The sequence below is a fragment of the Musca autumnalis genome, unplaced genomic scaffold, assembly GCF_047663935.1.
Source record: "Musca autumnalis isolate F117 unplaced genomic scaffold, ASM4766393v1 scaffold_4, whole genome shotgun sequence".
In the NCBI taxonomy this organism is placed as follows: domain Eukaryota; kingdom Metazoa; phylum Arthropoda; class Insecta; order Diptera; family Muscidae; genus Musca; species Musca autumnalis.
The window spans coordinates 221,763,293-221,789,563 of NW_027411977.1; the positions used below are offsets into that span (position 1 = coordinate 221,763,293).

Below are 26,271 nucleotides of genomic sequence, written 5' to 3' on the forward strand. Positions count from 1 at the left end.
ACAACAAAACATACAAAAAAGTTTTTTTTTTTCAAATTGGACCAATATTAAAGAAGTTATTAGAATTTCTTTTCACATAATTTGTACAGAATTTGACTTTTTCAAGTCGCGATATCTCTGGAACCGTTAGTCAAAAAAAAAAAATCTGAAGATATACTAAAATGTTTTGCTGATGAGCAGCATCGCCAAAGCAAAAATAAAGGAAATCAAAAACCTAATTTTGAAAAATGTCCGATTTCACTCAGAAGTCCCCATATATACTTTACATGCTTTCAAATGATTAGTTCGATGTGTTACAAACAGGAAATCCAACTTAATTTCTTATCCATACTATGGTGAAAGGTATAAAAATTTAATGAGTCTTGGAACCGCTATACCCTGGACATATGGCGAAGTCAAACAAATCTGCCTAATGAAAGGACTTATCCTAATTTATTCAAAAAAACGAAAAAAAATATACTAACGTTCGCATAGTCTATGAAAAAAAAACTGAAAGAACATGTTGAAAACAACATGTCCTAACGGGCATACACTTAAGCTTTAGACATATTTCTGTGTGAAGGCTTCCTGGACATGGGGTGTATTTCCCTTGAAGTTGGTTTTAATATATCGGAGGTCTCTAAGTGGTGCTTACTTTTAATAGAACACTTAGTTGTCTTTTATACTCACTCTTTGAAGGAGTCATCGGTTTGTAGAGTATCTTTGGAAAGGATGTTCTGTCTAAAGCAATGTTTAATATAGGCAGGAGGCGTCTTTTACCATACGAATATCTCTTAAAAAGGTATTTTTTCAAAAGAAGACCTCTTCCAGGGGTTCATCTGTCCGCAAAACTCCATTTGAAGGGGTCTTCTGTCTAAAAGGTGGTCTTCTATAGATAAAAGATATTTTAAAAGTGTTCATATCTTGAAGGGGTCTTCTACATATTTATGATAGACCTCTTGATAGGGTCTTCGTATATAGAAAACCTTTTGAAGGGTTATCTGTTCTATATATAGAGGACTTCTTGAAGGTTGGTGTCTCCCATCTATAGAAGGCTTCTTGGAGAAGTATTCTATCCTCAGAAGATCACCTAAAGGGGTTTTTTATAAAAAATTTTTCTTTTCCGAGTCTTCTATCTGTTAAAGACCTCTTGAAGGTTGTCTTCCCTCTGTATGACATACTTTGAAGCGGTCTTCTGTCTATGGTTTAGATTTTTTTACATTTTCAAGTTTTTGTTTGTTGCTTTGTATATCTTGTGAAACTAAATCTCTTCATTTTGCTGCTGGCTGAGAACGGAAATTACTATAAAATTAATAAATAAAAAAGCTTGATAGAAAAAAAATACGGAAAATATCAACGGAAACAGCGGATGCTTGTGAAAAATTAAAATAATAAAATACAATCGTTGCGAATTCAATTTCCATTTTTTCTTTGGTTTTGTATGCTATGTGCATAGAAACATTTAATAAAAGGATATTTATTCCATTTTCCGCTTGTGCCAAAAACTGATGTTTTCCTCTTCTCTTCTACTTTGTTCTTTGCAGATATGATGCTGCGTTTTTTTGTGTGTTCAACTCGTTGACATGTTGCCGTAACATTTCCTGAATTAAATAAATAGCTCAGAACTGTCAAATGGAAACATGAGAAACAAACAACCAACCGAACGGAAACATAAAGAAATTCAATCGCTACAAATGCATTCGACCCAACAACCATTCAAGCACTTCAAAGCCATGCAATTGGACGTTAGTACCATGAGTTAAAATCACATTAACTCAGCTACCGAAAGACATAAAAAACAATGCCACAAAAAAGTTAAAGAATAAAAAACATAAAATCTTAAAATCATCCCACATTCTATGGAACGTTATTGTACTTTTAATGATTAAATGCAATTCGAATTGGAGAAGAAATTGACTAAAATACGAAATACTCCTAGAGCAAGTCCTTGAATGAGCGCGAGAGCGAACAACTGAAAGAAAAGATAGAGTGAGAGAAATATAATTAATATATTAATAAATATCCACGATGATTAAGAGAAAATCAACATCAAAATTGGAACAAGTTTGAGAATAGAAAACAGAGAACCACCTTGAACATTATCACTCTCACAAACACCCTAATAATAACAAAACAAAAACAAAGATAACACTTCCGGAAAAACACTGCCCTATACTTTAGGCAAAGACAATAGCCGGCCTTTAGTAGATTTTTGTTTTCTTAACAACAAGATTGGTTGGGTGCCACCGTAGTGCAATGGTATGCACACCCGCCTTGCACGCAGAAGGTCGTGGGTTCGATGCCCCGACCAGGCAACATCAAAAATTTTCAACGGTGACAAAATACCCCTCAGTAATGTTGGCGACATTTCCTGAGTATTTCAGCCATGTAAAACTTCTCTAAAAAGTGGTGTCGTAAGACACGCCGTTCGGACTCGGCAATAAAGAGTAGGTCCCCTATCATTGAGCTAATATGAATCGGGGTGCACTCATTGATATGAGAGAAGTCTCCCTTGGTGATCGAGAAAATGTGGAATAGCAACAAAAATAGCATAAATTTTGTTTTCAAATGTCACTAAAAGGTAAAATTGAAAGGCATATTGTTCCGAAAAGTACGCGCTGCGTTTTGAAATGTGCGATTATATGCTAAACAATAGCACATTCATCGCAATATTAAAAGCTTCTTCAATAAGAACAACAAAAGTAAAATCAGGACAATTATTATCAACGGCCTCAGTATCATCACAATCACCCAACTTATCAACTGCTGCTAACTATTACTGTAATGTGCCAACAATTCATCCTACACAGTTATCGACATCAAGTACATCATCAACAATAACAATAGTTTGTAATTGTTATCCTTCCACGGAATATAGTGCCACCTACCCACCAAAAACAACATCTCCTTCGCAGCCATGGCTTAAGGAGAATGTTTCAACTTAATCATCACCAGTGTTGTCGTTAATGCTTTTTGACAAGTGGCATATTGTTGTCGATTGGATAATTATTTTATTATCGAATGTCAATATTTACTAAAACTAATTGTTCTACAAACATCCCATGAGGGACAAGGGAGACTTCTCTCATATCAATGAGTGCACCCCGATTCATATTAGCTCAATGATATGGGACCTACAGTTTATCGCCGAGTCCGAACGGCGTGTCTAAGACACCACTTTTGTGGAGAAGTTTTACATGGCTGAAATACTCAGGAAATGTCGCCAACATTACTGAGGGGTATTTTGCCACCGTTGAAAAGTGTTTTGATGTTGCCTGGCCGGGGAATGGAACCCACGACCTTATGTGTGCAAGGAGGGTGTGCATACCATTGCACCACGGTGGTATAAATATTTATTTCTGTTAAATATAGTCACTGAAATGGAATTAAAATAGTACATCATGAGATAACTTCAACACTTTGCATAACGGCCATTAGAGAGTCAATATTTGGTACAGAAGTTTTTACTACTTGCAGGATGGTAGGTATTGAAAATGGGATATATCGGTCCACGTTTTGATATAGCCCCCATAGAATGGTGCCTCACATTGTTTTACCGAAATTGCTGAAATTTAGTATTAAGTCTTCTTCATACACGAAAGGAAACTAATTATTCCATTTTACTTCAATAGAACTCGTGGTGGAGGGCATAACAAGTTCGGCCCGGCCCGGTACCTTCCGATTTTCGGTATTTTTAAGGCTTTAGCTTCATTATCCTACCAAAATGGCTGAAATTTGGTACATAGTCTTCTTCGGTATCGGTTCACACCTTCATATAGCCCCCATAGAACGGTACCTCCCGATTTTCTGTATTTTGAAGGTTTTAGCTTCATTATCACACCGAAATGGCTGAAATTTGGTACTTAGTCTACGTTGGTCGTATAAAACTTTCCCCCAGAACTTTGTCGGTATTGGTCCATGCCTTCATATAGCCCCCATAGAACGGTACTTCCCGATTCTCGGTATTTTGAACGTTGTGGCCTCAACATTCCACCGAAATGGCTGAAATTTGGTATTTAGACTTAGTTGCGGGTACTCAAACTTCCCCTTTAAATTTGTCGGTATAGGTCCACGCCTTCATATAGCCCCCCATGGAAAGGTACCTCCCGATTTTCCGTATTTTGAAGGTTATGGCTTCAATATTCCACCAAAATGGCTGAAATTTGGTATTTAGTCTTCAATGTCATATAAAACTGTTCGCCAGAAATTTGTCTGTACAAGTCCACGCTTTCATATTGCCCCATTTCCGACTAAAATTCGTCGGTATAGGTCCACGTTTCGATATAGCCCCCTTAGAACGGTACCTCCCGATTTTCATAATACTGAAGATTGTGACTTCAATATCCCACCGAAATGGCTGAAATTCGTTATTTAGTCTTCCAAGAGTTATAAAATATTCCAGAAGAGTATTATCAGTATAGGTCCACGTCTTCCTATATCCCCATAGAAGCGTACTTCTTGATTTTGATTATTTTTTAAGTTTAAGCCACATTCTCTTACCGAAATATAGGAAATTTGATATTTAGTCTTCTTTGAGTCTAAAAACTTTCCGTCAGAAATTTGTCGGTATAGATCGACGTTTTGAAATAGCCCCCATAGAATGGTTTCTCACATTGTTTTACCGAAATTGCTGAAATTTAGTATTAAGTCTTCTTCATACACGAAAGGAAACTAATTATTCCATTTTACTTCAATAGAACTCGTGGTGGAGGGTATATACTTGCTTATTTTGCTTTCGGGAAAGGCAGAGAAGATTTAGGATTTTATGATCTTAGCCCACTAAACCTGAATTTTTATTTTAGAAAAATTTTCAAGAGCAATTTTTCAATTCAATTCAATTCAAGTTTATTGAGTCTTTTTTTTTTAATCTCATACAAGTTTAAAATGAACATAATATGAAATACTTAAAGCTATTATGTTTTGTTTCAATGACATATTTATAAATTCAGCATCTGGCTTGTTTTGACGTGTAAGATATGTTGTTATTGTACCGTGAAAGTAAATCGTGTTTGCAAAGGATTGATAAAACCTAAGTCATCCGCCATTTTGTAGAGGCCGCCATCTTGGATTTTAATTTTATATAGTACATTGTATTCTACTGGTTGAGCCCTTTCATTTGATACCCATATTGTTGAGATTGATAAAACCTACGTTATCCGCCATTTTGTAGCGGCGGCCATGTTGAATTTATAATGATAATGAATAAACATAATTGTATTGTCACCAAAATCCAAAGTGTATACAAAATTTCAGGTTAATCGGTTGACAGGAAGAGGGTGAAATTTGAGTTACTAAATTTGACCCAAGAATAAATAATAAAACAAACAAACCTGAATTTTTATTTTAGAAAAATTTTCAAGAGCAACATACTAATAAATGTGACAGTTTAAAAAAAAAAAATTTGATGAATAATATCATGGATTCTTTAATAATATATTTTAATAAGCTATTGGAATTCACACTTGGACGCCTCCATAAGTAACTAACCACATAATGAATTAATTTATCTGCAATTCAGCCATGCACTCACACTGACATCTTTTGTCACACATGCCATACGTTTAAACGCCTTTCAATATTCCGTGACATATTATCGGCTTCATTTTGATTAAATTTCTTCACAATTGTTTACATACTCTCTTGTGCTTATGTTGCTATTGTTGTAATTTTCTTTGAATTCAATTGATTTGACTTGTATTGTACATCCTAGCGAAAGAAGAAGATAAATCTTTAAATAACGATTTTTAATTAAACGCAATTTTGCTCTAATTGCGAAAGTTCTTTATTGGCAGCTGTCACTTGTAATATATTAAATGAATACGTGAAATGGAGGGAGGGAAGGAAGGATGTATATAAATAATATCCACAAAATTATTGATTTCGGACAATAATGTGCTCAAGGATTCCAGTGACATAAGAGCTTGTAATTAATAAGCGGGAATTCCGAGGATATTAATACGACTTAAAGGCAATGGAATATTCGAACAACGAAATTTTGAGCGTGTGTGTGTTCTTGCATCTTGGAATAATATAGGTCTTTATGTTCGGTAATCAATAATATTATTTGAGGGGAGAATGTGATTGATGGCTCAAGGACACAGATACATAAATATGTATGTATGTATGTATACGTATACATAAAATTAAAACAATTACAATAGGTATTTAAATTTAAGTTAAATCGTAATGCTTTCGAGCAAGTTATTAAATTTGAACAATAACAATTGAAATCTTAATAAGCGATGCGCAAAGTTTGGATCACTCAAAAACTCCCTGCGAGAATTATATTGCGAATTTGCTATTTTAGTTGTTGCCGTCTAGTTTTCTTGGAGCTTTTTGGTCATTATCTCAGAAAGTATGAACTTATCCCCCGAAAAAAATTGCCGTCGTAAAGGGTGCCGCGAGGACAACAAGCTAAACAGAACGATCCGAGAGAAGCTCTTAAGATAAACTTTCTTTGTGAGGGAGTTACCAGAAGCAGTGTACCGATGTAGTCTATATTCGAACCCTGGAAGAAATATTACCATATGCAAAGTATGACCAATTCGGTTACTCCCGTCAAGAGTTATCGTGTGCACAATTTCTCCGATCATTTTTTTAACTTTGGTGGCGGAGGTGCGTGAAAGAGTGGACCATATGGCTCATCCTAGTACTTAAACTGAGTTTGGACAAAATATAACGAAGGTCAAATTTTGGACCAAATCATATGTTCGAGGGTTATTGTGCGCTCCAGCCATATATGTATGTATATTGGACCGATTCTCACCAAAACCAATAACGTTCGTTCTTTGAATAAGACATGACCGTCATCAATTCTCGGTACTTTGATTACAGAAATACATGGACAAACATCCGTCAGTACATATATAAATCGGCTCAGAATGTTAAGTTATTTGGATCATCAAAAATAACAATAATAATAAAATAAAAAAAAATCAATAAAAGTCTTCATCGATCTCATGTGTACAAAAAAGTTTCACTTTATTGGATTTTTGAGTTTTTCGATTTTTCTGCAAAATTAAAAATCTTAACAAGAAGTGACTGAAGTAAAGCGCAATGTCTCATCAAACATCAACCACATTTTTTATGGACTATTAAAACTTGATCAGTGTGATTTCTGGTAAAAGATGACCTGCGCATACAACAATCTTGCCACTTGTTGTTTTATTTTTCGGCAAATCATAGCTCTACAGACTAATTTCATTATAATGTAGTGCCTCCATATAATAGCCTTCTCTCTTTAACTTTTCCGACATGTGTCATTAGACCCCTTGATCCCTTTCCTTTATGTTTGTCGTATTCACCTTCTGATTTTCCTCAGATCTCCAATCGTTATTGTTTCTTCCTTAAAAAATATATTAGATTACAAATTGTCTGATTTATAACTCAATATAATGACCTTAATTCAACCTTTAGGAAAGGGTTGCATGTTAGCTTCAAGTCATCAATTTATTGCACCATTCATCTTAGGAACATCCTCAACAGTTGACATAGATTTGTTGATTAACTTTCTCACACTCAATGAGAAATGAAATGTATGTTGTTGTTACTTTGTTGTGAGTTTTAAGGATACTTTTATCTCAATACCAACATTTTATTCTTAGAAAAATAATAAAGATATTAAATTACAGTTGCAAAAATTGCATTAAAGATTTATCTAAATTACCTCTTTTCTGTTTATTGGAAAGAAGGCAAGGTAAACCGAAAACTGAGATTAAATTAATTATTTCACAACCCTTTTTTGTTGGTGTTGTTTAGGGTGGATGAAGTAGATTGGGTATCGCAAATGTATTGTTTCTTTTTGTTCGTTCTCGTCGCAAAAGTTATATCCTCTCATGTTTTAATCCTCTTTTTATACTATTCGCAGTTTTTATGACTCCGTTATGCAGTGTGTAAGTATATCTCAATAATTTTAACCTAACATTTTTTGGTTTCTCTTCTGTCTCCTTTCATGCTCCTCCTCCTCTGTGGCTTACCAACACTTTAATATTGACAATGGAAAATGTCCATTTCATCAATGAATTCTGCCACTATGAAATCTTTACAAAACCAAAACAACAAAAAGGTCACGTGTTGGCAATACGATAGGGTCGTCTTATGACTCCAAGCACTTTACGGCGTTGAGTGGAGATCTACACATACAGATACAATTCTCGTCAGATGCCACTATAAGAGGCAAATCTAAGAATAAAACAAGGCAGCAGGATGGAATATCCACAACATCACGTAGCACCAATAACGAGGTAGCATCTAGCGAAGTTCATTCTGAAGTCGGAGAATTTCATTACAAATACCCTAGTCATTAGTAAATACATTGACGAAGATGATGCAGTGACACCAACGATTACGGTAACAGATGCCACAACCCCCACAGCCACAATTTCTTCTACTCATGCAACACCTACCAATGACACCATAGTTATACAACGCAAACGTAAAGAAATTGTGCAAAATATACGAGTCTATCCCGATCCACGGCATAATGTTACGCAGGTGGCTGTACCATGTCAGGCCTTTATGTGGGGTGGCCTATATGAAATGCAATTAATGTCCAATATTAAAATTATAATAAAACTCCCTCCAATACTACGAGCGAAATTTCATCCACCATGTCATCGACGACAACAACCAAAACTCTGGATGTACGATGGCCCAGTGTTGAAATGATTGTTAGTCCAGTACGTTTGACAACATATCCCGAACTTATCTATTGCGGAAAGGAACGTCATTGCTCTCAACTTATGCCTGAGAACATCACTAAATCAAGTATTCTCTTTGCCGAACAAGTGCGGGGGTTTCCAAAGCAAAAGTCGTTTAAATTATCATCTGACCTCTTCGGCTTGGCTGGAAAATAAGCGGTGGAGTTAAGGCCGATGATACCAGTACCTAGGAGATTTCTCTCCGTCGATTAGACTGAGAAATATGTTTTCAATGTTATTGCCCGCAGCATATTTCCATGTGATCCTCACACGGGAATTGGAGTGCTTTATGAATATCCAAGCTGAGAGCAAATATGACCTCTTTAAAGCCACCAACTTCGCTGCATTATATTGCCGAGCAAAGAGTGGTGAAAAATCAATATTCCCTTTATTTTAATTGTGAGCTGTTTACAGAGAAATATGTGGAATATTGTTTTGTCTATGTCACCCAGGCCATATCGGGAGCGCACTATGTCGCGAGTCCATATTAACTGTGGCCAAAAATAGAAGGAGTTGTTGTAGGTGCATCAATTTTGGTACACGTACCTATTATTGACTTACAATCTTCAGGACAAAAATTTGGGTTGGTCGGTCCACGTTTTGATATAGCCCCCATAGAACCGTACCTCCCGATTTTCGGTATTTTGAATGTTTAAGACACAATGACCAACCGAAAGTATTACATTTTTGTGGTTAGTCTTCGGCAGAGGTATCAAACATTCCAACAGAGAATTGTGGGCTAAGGTCCACGTTTTGATATAGCTCCCATATAACGGTACCTCCCGATTATCGGTATTTTGAAGATTTTAGCCTCATTATTACACCGAAATTGCTGAAATTTGGTATTTAGTCTTCGCAGGGGGCATTATACCTTCACCATGAAATTTGTCTGCATAGGTCCACGCCTTCATATAGCCCCCATAGGACGGTACCTCCCGATTTTCGGTATTTTGGAGGTTTTAGCCTGATTATCACACCGAAATGGCTGAAAATTGGTATTAAGTCTCCGTTGGGGGACTTATAACCTTCCACCAGAAATATGTCGGTATAGGTCCTCGTCTTCCTATAGCCCCCATAGAACCGTGTCTCCTCATTTTCGGTGTTTTGAGTGTTGTGGCCTCAATATCCACCCGATATGACTGAAATTTGGTGTTTAGTCTTCATATTGTTTGTGAGCATATTGAATATATCAAACTCTTGTCTTTATATATGAGAAATTTCCTTTAAAAAATTTTTTAACCGATTAGTGGTCAAAAAACGGTCAATTTTTTGTAAAAAAATCGAATTTTGATTTTCGCTGTTCACAATTTTTTTTAAAAAGTTATATTTTTAAAAATTCTCTCGTTTTAAAGCAAGACTATTAGGTACTTAATAAGCCCACAGAAATATATGATGATCGGTTCATTCGTTTTCGGGCTATAGCCAACACCGCAAAACGATTTGTTAAAAAAGGGGGTATCCTCTCAGTGAGGTGGTCGCTGAAAAAGAGAAGTGACACATTCGTCTGCAAACCTCTGCAGCTGGGACCTTTATATATTTGAAGTACTCACTTTTTTCTACTCATACAGCAAAAAATATCGATATACACTTTTGTACAATTTTTTTCCCACTCCACTCAATTTAAAATTTGCTTCAGAAAATTAATAAACTTAGTAATACATGTTTGGGTAAATGTAAACACCATATGATTAATATTTACATGCAAACAAAGGTGTAGCCAAGTTTATTACATCCCAAGAGAACTTAGGAACCATTTCTGCAGCGACCGTTACTTTTAAATTTTAAATATTAACGCATAATATAATTTATTAGTTTTAGAAAAAAAACACACAAAAATACGTATTAACTAAAATTGTTGGATTTAAATCCTCATATAGCAAAAACTACTTCACGTATCAGTATCAAAATTCAGATTCTTCTTAATTAATATGTTTTCTATCACTCCCCATCAATAAATTTGTTCAACGAAGTATTTAGTTTTTACCATTTTTGGCCACGGTCGTGACACTGTGGAGCGGTGGCTGATGTCCAAATGGATTGCGTACCCACTTTGCCCGTGAAAGGTAAATTAATTTTAATGAATTTAATTTTGAAAAATACAAATATTTTTGAAGAATTTTGTTAGATTAAAATTACTTTTTGGATGGTCGTGGATTACACTGTGCAACATTTTTAAGGTGATCTTGTGCAAACAATTCGAACTGAGGATTTTTTGAAAGTACAGACCCAAGCGACAAGAAATCCTAGTTGGGTTTTGTTGTGTCATATCCAGTTCGGATTTTATGGCCCCATCTAAACATGGTTAAATATTGAGTTTTTAAAGAAATTCAGGGCTGTATCTCTGAAACCAATGCGAATCTTCTTCTGACCTCTGAAGCAAATTTGTAGATAAGGACAAGAATAAAATATTTGGATAAATAATGAACTCGAAAAACTACATTTATCGCCTCAAATTTCAAAATATATGCAAAAATTCTACAATTTTTATAAATTTCGCACCGTATCTCCAAAACCGTTAATTTTTTCTGAATATTTTCCTTTGGAAAAATATTCCCTGGAATGTAATACATAACTCTTGAACATGTCATTGTTGTAAAATGCCTCTATGCCGTTGTTTTCAGTAAATTTTTCAACGACTATTTAATAAAAATTTCAATAATGTAGTGAATTCCGAAATGCGAGAAAAAACTGTTGGTGTGAACTGTATTTGAAATACATGTTCTAAAATATATGATACAAAATACCGCTGAAACAACATGAAGTAAGCATTTTAGAGTTTCAGAATGTTCTGAAGAATTGTTGAGAACATTATTTGGAAGATTTTTGCAAACGGCGACTTGGTTCAACTCCCAATAGCTTAGCCGATACTGACCAGAATTTCAGCAATTATGTAAAATTTTCTATATTTTATAGATTTTGATGCCCTAGATGGAGTTTTTCTTATGTGGTTTTTTTAAAAGATAAGTTCTAATAGTTTAGGGCTACAATATTGCTAAAGACAGCAAGGCAAAATTCCTATTCCTTTCTGAGATAAAGGCCTGATAAATTCAAAAAAGTGTAGATTTAGCCCGGTTTAGATGAGGCCATAAATCCGAACTGGATCTGACAGGACAAAACTCTACTAGGGTTTTTGTAGTCTAAATATGTACTTTCAAAAAATGCATACTAGAAGTTGTTTGCATTTTCAGTGTTGCATAGTGTTATCAACAAACTTTTCAGAAAATGCTATTTTAAATGCCGTCTAATTTTCATGTCATTATCGGTTTAGATTACCTGGGAAATATTTTTCATATTTAAAGATATATAACTTCATTATGGGCGCATATATTGACAAAATTCGTTCAGATTCGTTGTATCGGATGTGTTTACTGTAAGAAAAGAACATAAACATATGTAAAAGTTAACATCACATTTTTTGATTTTTGTCCACGCGGCAACACTGTGCGCCGTTCGGACTCGGCAATAAAAAGTAGGTCCCATATCATTGAGCCAATATGAATCGGCGTGCACTCATTGATATGAGATAAGTCTCCCTTGTCCATTCAGGGATGTTGTGGGAACATATCCACACCTCCAAATAATAGTATGCTAAGTCTAAATAGTGAGTTTTGCAGGAGAAGCTCTCAAAGTTTGGAAATTTTTTTGAACTTCAGTGCTATGCTAAGGAAAGATTCGAATAGCTGATCTTCACCGTATCTCCGCAGTGTTCTTCAGGCGGAGATACTTGTACAGCATCGCATGTCAATAGGAATTTTTTCCATTGTGAACATAAAAAGAACACTGTCACATAAAAAGCAGACGAACTAACCAGATAAGTACAGACTTCCGATGGCGTCAGTAGCAATAATAATGACAGTAGTTAAAGGAAAATTTTTAGGGATTTTTTAGGTTTTCAGGATTTTACTTGAAAAAGACAAGTTCTATCGAAATGAGACTGGAGAAAATGTTGTAGCTGTCAGAATTCTTTACATGATTGGTTTATGACTTTTTTTTAGATTTTACCATTTTTGAGATATAGAAGTTCACATTGGGACAATGCACTGACTCCATCGCCTGCTTCTTGAAGATTCTAGTCATTGTTTTTTAAGCAGGCGATGGAGTCAGTGTATGCTACCAATTTGAACTTCTATATGTCAAAACTGGTAAAACCTTGGAAAAGGTCATAAAGATCTATGAGTGGCTATATCGTTCAACTCCTTCAGGACTTCTCACACAAAAGTTTAAATAAATATGTTCGCTAAAGTGCTTCAGGACTATTCAAACGGATATAGTGCTTGAGGTCCTGTGCCGACTGTTTTGGTTGAATCGTCCTAAAAATGTAAGCCTTGGTCAGTCTACTGCCTGGTTTCAGACCGTTTTATCAAACTTTTCACAGACATGTGCTGAGTGTGCATAGATCTAGGCAAACCCGATTGAACCTTTTTTTAATTTTTGTTTTTAAATATGAGTTATTAAAGATTTGCAATGGAGAATAGTCACGTCCTCTCATTCTGCCTTAAATAAACATTAGTATCGTTTAAACGTTATTGACTCATAGGCTCTGGATATATACCTGATTTATTACTTGTTTCATTTAACTTTAGTTGCCACCTATGTTGGCATAATAAACACCAACACTTGCACACATTAAACTCTTTCGCACCAAAACACTTATTCGATTCATGAATTGTTGATGTCTGTTTCGCTGTTGCAATCGGAATTAAAATTCATCATAATAGAGCAGATGTATGTTAATCGTCATAACATCTGCGTATTTCCCACCTGTATTTCAGGGGAATATTGTGTTTAACGCATGTGTGGTTGAATGTCACTTAAATCGATTTAAACCCAAACACACAAAACTCTGGAGTTGCAAAATAAATTTCCGAACAAAAATCCACTAAATGGGGATTACGATGAATTTTAAAGTTACATCCGAGCGAGAACTACAATGAGAGCTTTCTATCGTGTTTCCGTACTGGAGCAATCTTTCTCCCTTCGTGCAGATGATGACATGCAGTTCTTGTAGCGGTATTCTGATAGTTTTGTATGTATTCCATCGCCCTTCATTTCTATACGAGGACTACATAGGAGCCGCATAGCTTACCATAAACCGTATTTGTATCTAAGATATCAACCCACCTTGGGGAACTCCCGGTTTCACTCTCTTCTGGTTCTAGTTTAGTCTAGTTAATATGTGTGTTATATTCTGTACTGTTTACGGAACCCTTGCTGACGGATAGTCATATCTGACACTAGGCAGGAGTAAAGACTGATACGTCTTAGGAAAATAGAGCTTGGGTTGAGGCGTCGAGTTAGTACACTTGAAGAAAATACTCTACAGTAATAGTTTGCACTAGTCCCTTAGGTACCTTTTTAGGAAAAAAAATTTTCAGAAATTTTAAGTTACTACTATTAATATTCATGGTATGTTTGGTTTTTCATTCGCATAAGGGTTAAGAATCAAATTCATTCGATTGTGGCTGTCCCAAACATTGAATATTCAAACAGTCAACGGAAGTTAACGCACACTATGAATGATGAATTCAATATTGAAATGTTATCGACTGCATAGACGAAAATAATAGTGGCACATAGCCTGCATTATCGCCAGCAGAAACCCATACGCACATTTCTGTTTTTCCCCACAGGTCTAGGCAATGTGAGTTGTCCATTGAGCAAGAACACAAAAAATAAATCTCCCACCTTTAACTAACACCCATCCGACATTCATGCGTTCACCATTTATCCTCTGTTCATTTCAGGTTGATGGTGAAGAGACAATCGCTTTTGCAGTTAAGCTTTCTACGTTTGCCGTGTGCCACACAATACATCAAAATACGTTATGGACCATCATTACACTGGTCAACAGGACTTTTGTTTCAACCGAAGTTGCGGTTGTTTCTAGATGAAATCGGCGAGTTATTTTCAAATCCGGTCCTGGTTTTTCTCCATCAGCTCTTGTTTTAGAGATATTGCTCAAAATCGGTTTTTACGAGTTAAACCCAGACTTTCGTTATTTTCGGATACAAACAAATATTTTTTGTGGGTTTTTCGACATTAGTATATTAAGGAGATGTTGTACGCTCGATACAAATCGTTTTTGAAATAGTTATGGTGAGTATATATCAAAAAAATATAGAAAATATACGACGGACCTTGTAAAAATTGCATATTTTGAGTACTTTAAGCTGTAATTACGTCATCGGGGGAAGTCATAGGATCTTCATATGGTACTCCGGATATGCTTAGGATGTCTACTATATAGTCCAGTATTCACATATATAATATAAAGTTCATAGCGCCCATGATTCGGCCATAACCTAAAAATCGCCATGAAGACTGCTAAAGGGAAATAATTTACCAGCGATATCATTACCACATAAGCCACTTACTTTTCAATGGCAGTCTTCATGATGATTTTTAGGTTATGGCCGAATCATGGGCGCTATGAACTTTATATTATATATGTGAATACTGGACTATATAGTAGACATCCTAAGCATATCCGGAGTACCATATGAAGATCCTATGACTTCCCCCGATGACGTAATTACAGCTTAAAGTACTCAAAATATGCAATTTTTACAAGGTCCGTCGTATATTTTCTATATTTTTTTGATATGTACTCACCATAACTATTTCAAAAACGATTTGTATCGAGCGTACAACATCTCCTTAATATATAAATGTCGAAAAACCCACAAAAAATATTTGTTTGAATCCGAAAATAACGAAAGTCTGGGTTAAACTCGTAAAAACCGATTTTGAGCTATATCTCAAAAACAAGAGCTGATGGAGAAAAACCGGGACCGGATTTGAAAATAACTCGCCGATTTCATCTAGAAACAACTGCAACTTCGTCTGAAACATTCAACATTTTCAATTTTGTTGAGCAGTGTTATCATCAACATTACTTATGGAGTTACAGGGTGGTGGAGGAGGGATTGGGGTTGTTGGTAGCACCAGCTATACTGTGGGAGCAACTGCATCGCAGACTAATGGTAATTCACCTATTATTGTGGAATCCAGCGGAGCTCAATTGTTATTGGAATTCTTTGCCGGTGATGATGGTAGCGGTGGCAGCATTGCAAACATGTACTGGTGGTTTTTTAGCTAACTAGTTGCTAAGTGTTTTTGTCTCTGTATATGGTGGGGGAGAGCGATGAATTAGTTAAACCTTATTTGGGGATTATTTGTTTCAATGTTCTAAGGAAATTTGCAAGCGCCTCGTCGAAACCTGTTATGGCAGTCACAGATTTGACTGCGAAAAATAGAACAATTTTACCAAAACCTAAATTAAAGATCAAAGTTAAATTGGTCCACTTAGTTGCCATTACTTTTGCCAGTATTATTATTCTGAAAAGTGCTTTGTTGGGTAAGTTTCAAGACTCCGAATCCCCTTTCACTTTATCATAAAATGATGTTTTCTTCATGGGGGCCAATATGTGATACGCCATCGCAAATATCACCTGACCAAAACTAAGCGTAGTGATGAGGGCTCTCGTCTGCATACATCCCGTGCTTCAATGAATTCACTGGCCAGATCACCTTTAAGAGCCATGTCTACTATGATGCTCATATCGGAGGTTATTTATATGGTAAAAATGCGCACCAAACATCAGTTAAGGCATTCGATAAATGCTGAGAATTTGGCAAGGGAGACAGAAATCAATGAGATGAACATTAAGGCAACCACAACCATAAGGTGAGCAGCCCCGCTCTTAGGGACTGGTTGGACCATATTCGTTAAAAGAGGACGGTCGGTCCTTTAAAAAATATTCTTTAAAAAATCCACGTTTTTATCTATTGTTGGTCCTTTAAAAAATATTCTTTAAAAAATCTACGTTTTTATTCTTTTAAAAAATATTCTTTAAAAAATCCACGTTTTTATGTATTGTTGGTCCTTTAAAAATATTCTTTAAAAAATCCACGTTTTTATGTATTGTTGGTCCCTTAAAAAATATTCTTTAAAAAATCCACGTTTTTATGTATTGTTGGTCCTTTAAAAAATATTCTTTAAAAAATCCACGTTTTCAGGGACTGTTGGTCCTTAAACAAATATTCCTTAAAAATCCAGGTTTTCAAGTACGGCAGGTCCTTGAGAAAATATTCTTTTTAAAAAAATTACGACTCCAATTACAGTTGGTCCTTGAAAAAATTCTCTTCTATAAAAATTAGAGTTTCAAGGACTCTTGGTCCTTGAAAAAAATTATTTTCAAAAAAATCAGCGTTATCAAGGACCACCTGTATTCTCAAAGACTGTTGGTCCTTAAAAAATATTCTTTAAAAAATCCACGCATTCATGGAAAGTTGGTCCTTGAAAAAAATATTCTTTTAAAAAATGAACGTTTTCAACGTCAGTTGGTCCATTAAAAAATATTCTTAAAAAATCCACGTTTTCTATGATTGTTGGTCCTTGAATAAGTGTTCTTTAAAAAATCCACGATTTCAAGGACTGTGGGGCCTTGAAAAAACAATCTTTTAATAAATGTACGCCTTCAAGGACTGTTGGTCCTTGAAAAAATTTTTTAAAACAATTAGGGTTTCAAGGAATCTTAGTTCTTGAAAAAAGATTCTTTAAAAAAATCAGCATTTTCAAAGACAACCAGTATTCTTTAAAAAAATCATAATGTTCAAAGACGATTGGTATTGAAACAAGTAAAAAAGTGTCAGTCGGCTTTGCCGACAGATATATACCATCAGCCAATGTAAAGCGAAACTTTTACCTCCAGACAGATCGAATGTACTTGCCGACAAAAATGTGGATAAGGAATTAACTGCACTAAGACACAAATGTTGAACTTTTGTAGGGCTAGTACCCTTAGGGAGGACCGATATGGGCCATTTTAGAAGTTAAACTAAATTTTGATAAAATATTAGGAGATCTAAAGTTTGGACCAAATTGGTTACCCATTCAAGCGATATCGTGCTAGCATTGTAGTGACATTTTTTAAATATTGGGAAGAAGTACCGAAAGTTGTTGGCCGGTATTGCCCGGTATTTGGATATAATATGACGAAGAAGAAATGTTGGACCAAATCGGTTGAACACTTCGAGAGTTATAGTGGGGGTTTTTTACACCTTTTAGGCTGTTTTCCCAAGAAATATGAACTTGCCCCTGAACAAACTTTTACCGTCGTAATGGAGGTAGCGAATTCAAATCGCTTCAACAAAAATCAAAGTGATTCGAGCGTAGGTCTTAAAGTGAACTTATCCGAAATTTTGTGTGAGATGTACCAGAAGGAGTAGACAAATATAGTCCATATTCGAACCTGATCTATATCTGGCAGATATATTAGGATGTGCAAAGTATAGATTACATCGGTCACTCCCTTCAAGAGTTATCGTGCGCAAAATTTTTCCGAACGTTTTTGAAGTTTTGTGGGGGAGGTACCTGAAGGAGTGAACCGATATAGCCCATCTTCGAATTTAAACTATGTTTTGATAAAATATTACGAAGTCCAAATTTTGGACCGCATCGACAGATCTGTTCGAGAGTTATCTTGCGCTCCAACCACTACACAAGGTGTCATAGGGGCTTTTTGCAAATTTCTGGCGATTTTCTGAGGAAGTATGGACTTGCCCCTGAGGAAACTTGTACCTTCGTATAGGGGACAGTGAATACAAGATGTTACAACAAAAACCAAGGCGATTCGTGAGCAGGTCCTAAACTGAACTTTTCCGAAATTTTGTGTGGGAGGTACTCGAAGGAGTTTACCGATTGAGTCCATATTGGAACTTCACCTAAGTCTGGTAGAAATTTCGTAATGTGCAAAGTAATGACCAAATCGGTCACTTCCTTCAAGAGTTATCGTGCGCACAAATTTTCCGAACATTTTCGAACTTTTGTGGGGGAGGTACCGGAAGGAGTGGACCGATATAATCCATCTTTGAACTTGAACTAAGTTTGGACAAAATATTACGAAAGCCAAATTTTGGACCGAATCGGCAGATCCGTTCGAAAGTTATCTTGCGCTCCAACCACAACACATGGTGTCATAGGGTTTTTTTTGTAATTTTCAGGCTATTTCCTCAGGAAGTATGGACTTGCCCCTAATGAAACTTACAGCGTCGTATAGAGGACAGCGAATACAACGTGCGTAAACAAAAACCAAGGCGATTCGAGACCAGGTCCTAAACTGAACTTTTCCGAAATTTTGTGTGGGAGGTACCCGAAGGAGTGGACCGATTGAGTCCATATTGGAACCTCATCTAAGTTTGGTAGAAATTACACGATGTGCAAAGTATGGACCAAATCGGTTATTCCCTGCAAGGGTTATAGTGCGCACAAATTTTGCGACAATTTTTGAACATTTGTGGGGGAGGTGCCTGAAGGAGTGGACCTATATGGCCCATCTTCGAACTTAAATCGAATATGGACAAAATATTTCGATACCCAAAATTTGAACGGAATCGATTGATCCGTTCGAGAGTTATCGTGCGCCCCAGCCAGCCAGACAGACCGACAGACAGACAGACAGACAGACGGACGGACATTGCTAGATCTACTCAAAATTGTATGAAACGGATATCGTACAAACATACTTGGGGTCTAAAACCATTATTTCGATGAGGCACATTTTTGGTCGTATCAAAGTGTAAATACCCTCTTTAGCCTAAAGGCTGAGGGTATAAAAATATTCTTTAAAAAAACACGTTTTAAAAAACTGTTGGTCCTTGAAAAATTATTCTTTAAAAAAGTCCACGTTCTCAAGGAATGTTGGTCCTTGAAAAATATTCTTTAAAAAAGACCACGTTCTGTTGGTGCTTGAAAAGATATTCTTTAAAACATCCGCATTTTTAAGGACTGTAGGTAATTAAAAAATACTCTTTTAAAAACAATTTAGGGTTCTAAGGCCTTGCTAAAAATATTATTTTTAAAAAATCAGCGTTTTCAAGGACTACCAGTATTCTTTAAAAAATCATACTTTTCAAAGACGATTGTTTCTTGACAAAAAATTCTTTAAAAAATCCAGGTTTTCAAAGACTGTTGGTCCTTGAAAAATTATTGTTTAAAAAAGTCCACGTTCTCAAGGGCTGTTGGTCCATGATTTTTTTAATCCAAGTTTTTACGGACTGTTTGTCCTTGAAAAAATATTCTTCCTTGAAAAAATCACAAAGATATTTGGATCTCACTTTCAAATAAAAAGAAAAAACTTACATTCTTCTTTGTTGTGTTGATGAACTTGGTAGCACTGACTCCATAGCTACACTGCAGAATGAAATCATTTCGCACACCACCGGTCGTACTCCATCTACGGAAGAAGGTTTGACAAATCATCTAACCAGTGATGTTTCAAATTGTAAGGAAGAGGAAAATTATCCGAAAAATACCGGTATGAAAAGCAAGGATAGTGACAAGGATTCGGTAATACTTTCCGTCAGGAATGTCCTCGATATGTGCTCGTAAAAGCCCACCAATGAATATCAAGCGAAGTAGTAAATATTCGGAGCGTTATGATGCAGCCACTTTGAAGATGACTAATTCATATATGGGAGAGAAACTCGACTGTCAATCTCTGAAGTCTGTAATTGTTCACAAGGAGCAGGAGCGACAAATTGTAAGTTGTAACTTGTTCGGGAGGTTGGGTGGAGGGACTTATGCTAATATTTGTTGTTTTGGTTTCCTTTGTTTCGTTTCTATTTTCCTTCTTCTTTTCTTTATAGACCTGCTGTTCTAATGCCTCAACTGATGCCAGTTTAACTACGATATGCAGCACAAATGCCTAGGAAAGGTGGTGGACTTAGGAAATCAAGAGGAGTTTGAGCTGTATTATTATGACTATAATGTTACAAATGCTAGTGCAGCGCCTGGGTCATTTTTAGTTATGGATCCAGCGCATTATATATGGGTACCACCTTTCGATGATATACCCGACACTACAGACAAAAATGATAATAAAACCCCAGAACCGATGTTTAATGAAAATTGTTATTTAAATTCTCAAAAGCCCTCCGCACAATCTACACCATATCTGAGCCAAAGGAAACCGAAAGCCGCAAGGCAACAATCAAAATCTTTAATGTCTTTAGGTGGACACAATGATGAAGAATCTATACTCCTCAATGAGTACGAAAAGAAAACCACCAAGAAGTGGAGGGTGAAACCACCTTAGGGACCGCTTCCATGTATGGTTCTTATATTTGAAAAGAAAACATTAGTTGTTAAATCTCCAAGTAACTTACACAAATATTCCTCATTAGCAATGGACGATATACAATTTGCTGATGACAGTGATGGAAGTGATCCAGAGATGTCACCGATAGAACAAAGAGAGAAAGAACAGTTATCGCCTAAAGAGATTTTAAGACATGTAAAATTGTGCAAAATATGAAAAGAGTTAACGGGACACTGTTACATGAAGATCATAGACGAACAATGAAAATAACCGAGGTTTAATACGAGGGGACTACTGATTGATGTCGGAGACGTAAGGTATTTTAAGAATTTTAGCTGCATTTTGTACCGAACTACCTGCAATTTGAGATTTGAGGTTCTTAGTGGTCACAAAACAAAAATGATCAAAATAGGTTCATAGTTTGGTATAGCCTACATATAACGATATCTTCCGATTTTCTGTATTTTAAGGTTTTTAGCTAAATTTTTTGACCGAATTACCTGTATTTTGACATTTGAGATTGCCAGTGGTCATAAAACATCTCAACCAAAAACTGTCACAATAGGTGCATATTTTGGTTTTGGCTCATATTTTGTAATGAACTATCCATAATTTGGCATTGGAGGTTCCCAGTGATCAGGATCGGTTGGTTGAGGATTTTAGCTACATTTTTTAACCGATCTACCGGTTACTTGACATTTGAGATTCCTAGCGGTCGCAACACCTCTCCACTAAAAATGTTCCATAGAGGTGCATGTTTTAATATGGCCCTCCTGATTTTCGGTATTTGGAGGATTTTAGCTAACTTTTTGACCGAACTATATGTAATTTAAAGTTTGACGTTTCCAGAGATCACAAAACATCCTCACCAAAAATTGTTAACATAGATCCGGTTAACATAGATAACGGTACCTCCCGATGTTAGGTTTTATGTGTAGTTTTTAGCTACAAATTTTAAACGAACCACCTGTAATTGTTTTTTAAAGATCCCCCTCGTCACAAAGCTTTTGCATCAAAAATTGTCAACATAGATCCATTTTTTGTCAACATACTCGTAGATCCCCATATAACAGTATCTCCCGATTTTTGGTATTTTGGGGATTTTAGAGGTTCCCCGTGGTTACAAAATTTCTCTTCCAAAATAGTCAATATTGATCCATGGTTTTTACGGTACTTCCCGATCTTTTGGTATTTTGAGGATTTTAGCTACATTTGTTGCCCGACCTGCCAGTTGTCACAAAATTCTCCATCAAAAAGTGCCAAACTTTAATCTTGTGCTACAGTTACTACGGTTCAAGAAAAAAGGACGAATAGGATATGCAATGAATTAATTTAAAAAAAAATAAAATGTTCTACAAAAAGATTCGGCATTTGATTTGATTTATGACAAGGAATCTCAAAACAAATCTGCAGTAATGTTCAACAGAGAGATAAAGCTGTTTTTTCAATCATTATCAGGAGACAATCCAAAAATTCATCACGTCTTAACTCAGAAACTTGACGTATGGCGAAAATTTAAGTTTATTGTATACCCACCGCAAAAACCCCGTTGCACAGTGTAATCATTATAAAGAATGAATCACTCATAGTTACGCTACAACGATACTCACGGTCTTATTAACTTTAAGGACAATCAATGTATGTAGACGCACAATACGCAAAAAGAAATGTGCTAAAACAAAGCGAAACGAATAAAACCTCTACCATTTATCCACAAATGTTTCAGCGATATGCATTCATATTGCAACACCAGTTACAACCACCTTTATTGTTGAACTTCACAACATAAGGTAGGCAAGAATACACCTCACCCATACCCCATAAAAATGTTTAAAAACAACATCAAAACACCCCATTGATGATGCACATGGAGGGTCGCAAAAACAACTCCTAACGGTAAATTCGCACGTTATTTTATTTGGGGAGTGAAATTGGCTTTAGTTCTCCTGTTAACTTCCTGTTAATTAAACCGTTGCCGGTTGTGTGAGAACACTTAACAGTTATTCATTGCAATTCCATTGAGATTTTCAGAGAGGCAGCTCTCTTTCTTATCTCATGTTCCTTTCGTTTCTTGTTTATGTGCACTTGCACACATGTTGATGCCTGTTTTGTTTTGCTGTTATTGAAGTATTTCCGAGAGAGTTAGTAATAGCGATGCTCACCACTTGACGGAATGTGTTTGTGTTTGAGCAACCACATTAAATACAATTCAGTGATTTTATGAAAGGCAAAGAGAAGAGGTATTCTCATTCAAGAATATCAAATAAGAATATTGTTAAACTACCCTCTGTTAAATTTCAATGTATTTTACTTTTTTAAACATAAGTATGTATATCTGGCTGTGTAAATAAAGCATATCTAGGGAAACTTTAATGTTGTGTTTCATTCATAAGTAAATTTAACAAAGACACGTACTAATAATTCTACAACTTATTTTTTCAACATCGTTGCTGTAAGCTTATTCTTCCCTCCCCATAAACATTTTTTGCACTTACACAATCTGGCAATATTTTGTATAGCTTTGTTTTGATTTTAGCCCGCTTTTTTGCTAGATACCATATCCTCAGTGGAAGCATACGCAACAGAAGCCGACTCAGTAACAGCTGAAGCAAGGATAGCAGTCGCGACGGCTATGAGCAGCTGTTGTATTCTACCAAAACATTGTATATCCACCACAAAGCACCGTTGTAGTCGACTGAGTCACTGCTTACGTTCCATGTTTGTCTGCCATCATTTTTGTTCTTACTGTCTGCTGTTATCCTTTCGAATCGAGACGAATACGTCTACGTGCGCCTTCAGTTTACAACTGGATGTCGCGTGAGTTGGTTCATTGACAGCGGTTGAATACAGTGCCAAACGAGACAATTTTTTTCACGAAAATAAGAAACAGACGTGGAGTACCACGCGTCGTAATAGTAGATTCTTGCAGTACTGGAACACACCAAATAATAATAAAAAAATGAGAATTGCAAACAAAAGCAAAGACGTCAAACTTTTAAGAATGCAGTTTTATTATTTTGTGTATAACAGAGACAAAACGGAACACAATAACGGAACACAATATGTATGTTAATCGAAAATCGCTATTAAAATCAGAAAATTAGAAAAAAATAATACCTGGAATGAAATGCATACAAAATAGGATCTATTCACGAACATTGGGTGGCTAAATTTTGTAAAAATACAAATAAAACTCTTAAAAATAACATAATGTTAGATAACCATGCTGTTGACTAAGAATACTAACAGGGAATGTTAGTAAACCATGTAATTCACTACAGAAAAGCCACATCTTATAATGTTATATATCTTTGACAAAAGAAATAAAATGAAAAGGGTAAAAAGTCAACAGTTTTGTCGAAAAAAAAAGAAAGAAAAAAATAAAACAAGTAAAAAGTCGTTAAGTTCGGCCGGGCCGAACTTTTTATACCCTCCACCATAAAATAGTCTTAAGTAAAATGGAATAATTAGGGTCCTTTAAAAATTTTAGGTGGAACAACTTTTCGACAATGGATAGATTCCCACTATTGCTTAAATTACACTGTGAACACAAATGTTGGGGCAGAGATAATTCCTTTTGGAGATGAAAGCCCTTTGGTGTGTGTATATTAAAAACCCCGAAGGACAGATGCGCCGTGAGTTGAACTTCCGCTTTATGGCGTGATGAAGTTTTTGCTGTTTTTTCTGTTTTAGTTAAATTCTTCTGTTTAGTTAAAATCACGTTCTTTATTCTAATCACTTCTCGAATACACGCTAACATCTAGCAGAAGATATGGGTATCGTACAAATAAAGTTTGGGTTCCTTTAAATGGGGTATAATCTTAAAATAAAACTGTATCGGGTAATATTCATTTTGAAATGCGTTTAAATTGCGAAATCCTGAAAATAACTTGATGCGCACGCGTTTTACCAATATAGCGAATTCTTCTCTATTAATTTGTACACATTTTCCAGGATTTACTTTGGCCTCTAAGATGTAGCCTCGTCTGCAGTTTAGTATGCGACAAACTGTATAACTCTTATAATTTGCACAAAGTGCATACACTTTTTATGCGCATCCGATTTCACTATCATCCATGAAAAAATACATCGACCGTGGATGTAGCATCACACACACTATTTTTGGGATAAATCGGATACAGCTCCTATGTCACTAAATTTTTTATACCGCTATTTTTGCAAAAAGGCGAATGATGTGTCAGTTTCTTCATTGAAAAGAAAACGATCCACAAAAAACGCGATTAAATCCGCGATATTTTCAAAAACATCTTTTGTAAATTTTTCGGTTTTTGCAGTTGCTGTTTTCGCCGTTCTAGTGGATGGATTTTCACGATGTGCGATTCATATGATCCGGACAGTCAAAAAAACTAAAATATCTTGGGGTCCCATTGTCAGTTTTGAATGTCGATATTTCTCAAGTATCGACAACCGTCCAACCATCCAGCAACCACAAAACATTTTGCGGTTGCATGATGAATGATAAAAATGAACGGCCACACTAGCAAGCAACAACAAAGCTGTCATTCAGTACTGACAATGTGTATCCAGCTTTTGGCAGTGGATTACTGTGATGCTGTGTGGGCTACATAGTCAATATACATATCAAATTATACGTAATCGCGGGGTACTTTGATACTATTATATGTTTTCTAAAATACCCGAATGTGGTCGCAGTTAGATCAAAAATACAAAAAACAACTAAAATGTCAGCATCGATAAAAGGTGGATGTAGTAGAGATTTTGAATTGTGATACATTAGAAGTTTAATCTTCATTTTGTATTCTTCCATTTTTACTTTTGACAGATATCCCTAATTTAAACGGTTTAACCGCCAATCGAATAACAACGTAAAAAAACTCGTTTGCTTCAACGTGTTTTTCCTTTTTTTATTCATTTACGCGATCATAGCTTCCGTGCAAATTAATTTTTATAGCAACATTTTTGAGCTTTGATCAAAAGCACTTCGTTTGATCTAACATTGGTCATATTTCGTGGTACACTGCAATATTTCGCGAATTGTAACAGTGTAAACCTTGGCTTCATTAATGTTAAATTTTTTGAATTTTCGTCATATAAATTTCTCTTCCGGAAATCATTGTAAGATTTATCGGTTTAAGCAAAGACAACAACAAAAGGTGTCTGTGTCGTAGCAAGTTCATGATAATGCTAAATTGCTTTAAAAAAGAATCCAATTCCGTTTGCATTCTACATTAGCCTGATTGCAATCATTTATTCGCTCTTTACAGTGTTGTCCTTCGCTTTGTTCTGATGACAAGATTTACTCCTTTATCTCTATTTCAGCATCAATATGTTTCCCGTGCATGTAATTTTTGTAACAGCTTCCATCATTACACAGAACGTCGTCTTTCAAACATGGAATGACATTGAAGGACTAGCTGCTAGCTAAGATTGTCTCATTTAAATTTTTCAGTAGCATTAGGAGCAGCATCTCATCATATTCAGCCTCATTCATCATGAACAGCATCATCTCG

The 26,271-nt window shown here is 35.7% G+C and overlaps 1 pseudogene; it reads left to right on the forward strand.

Annotated features, from left to right (window-relative positions):
- Positions 1-1,619: 1,619 nt before the first annotated feature.
- Positions 1,620-20,390, forward strand: LOC141403254 (uncharacterized; annotated as a pseudogene).
- Positions 20,391-26,271: the final 5,881 nt, after the last annotated feature.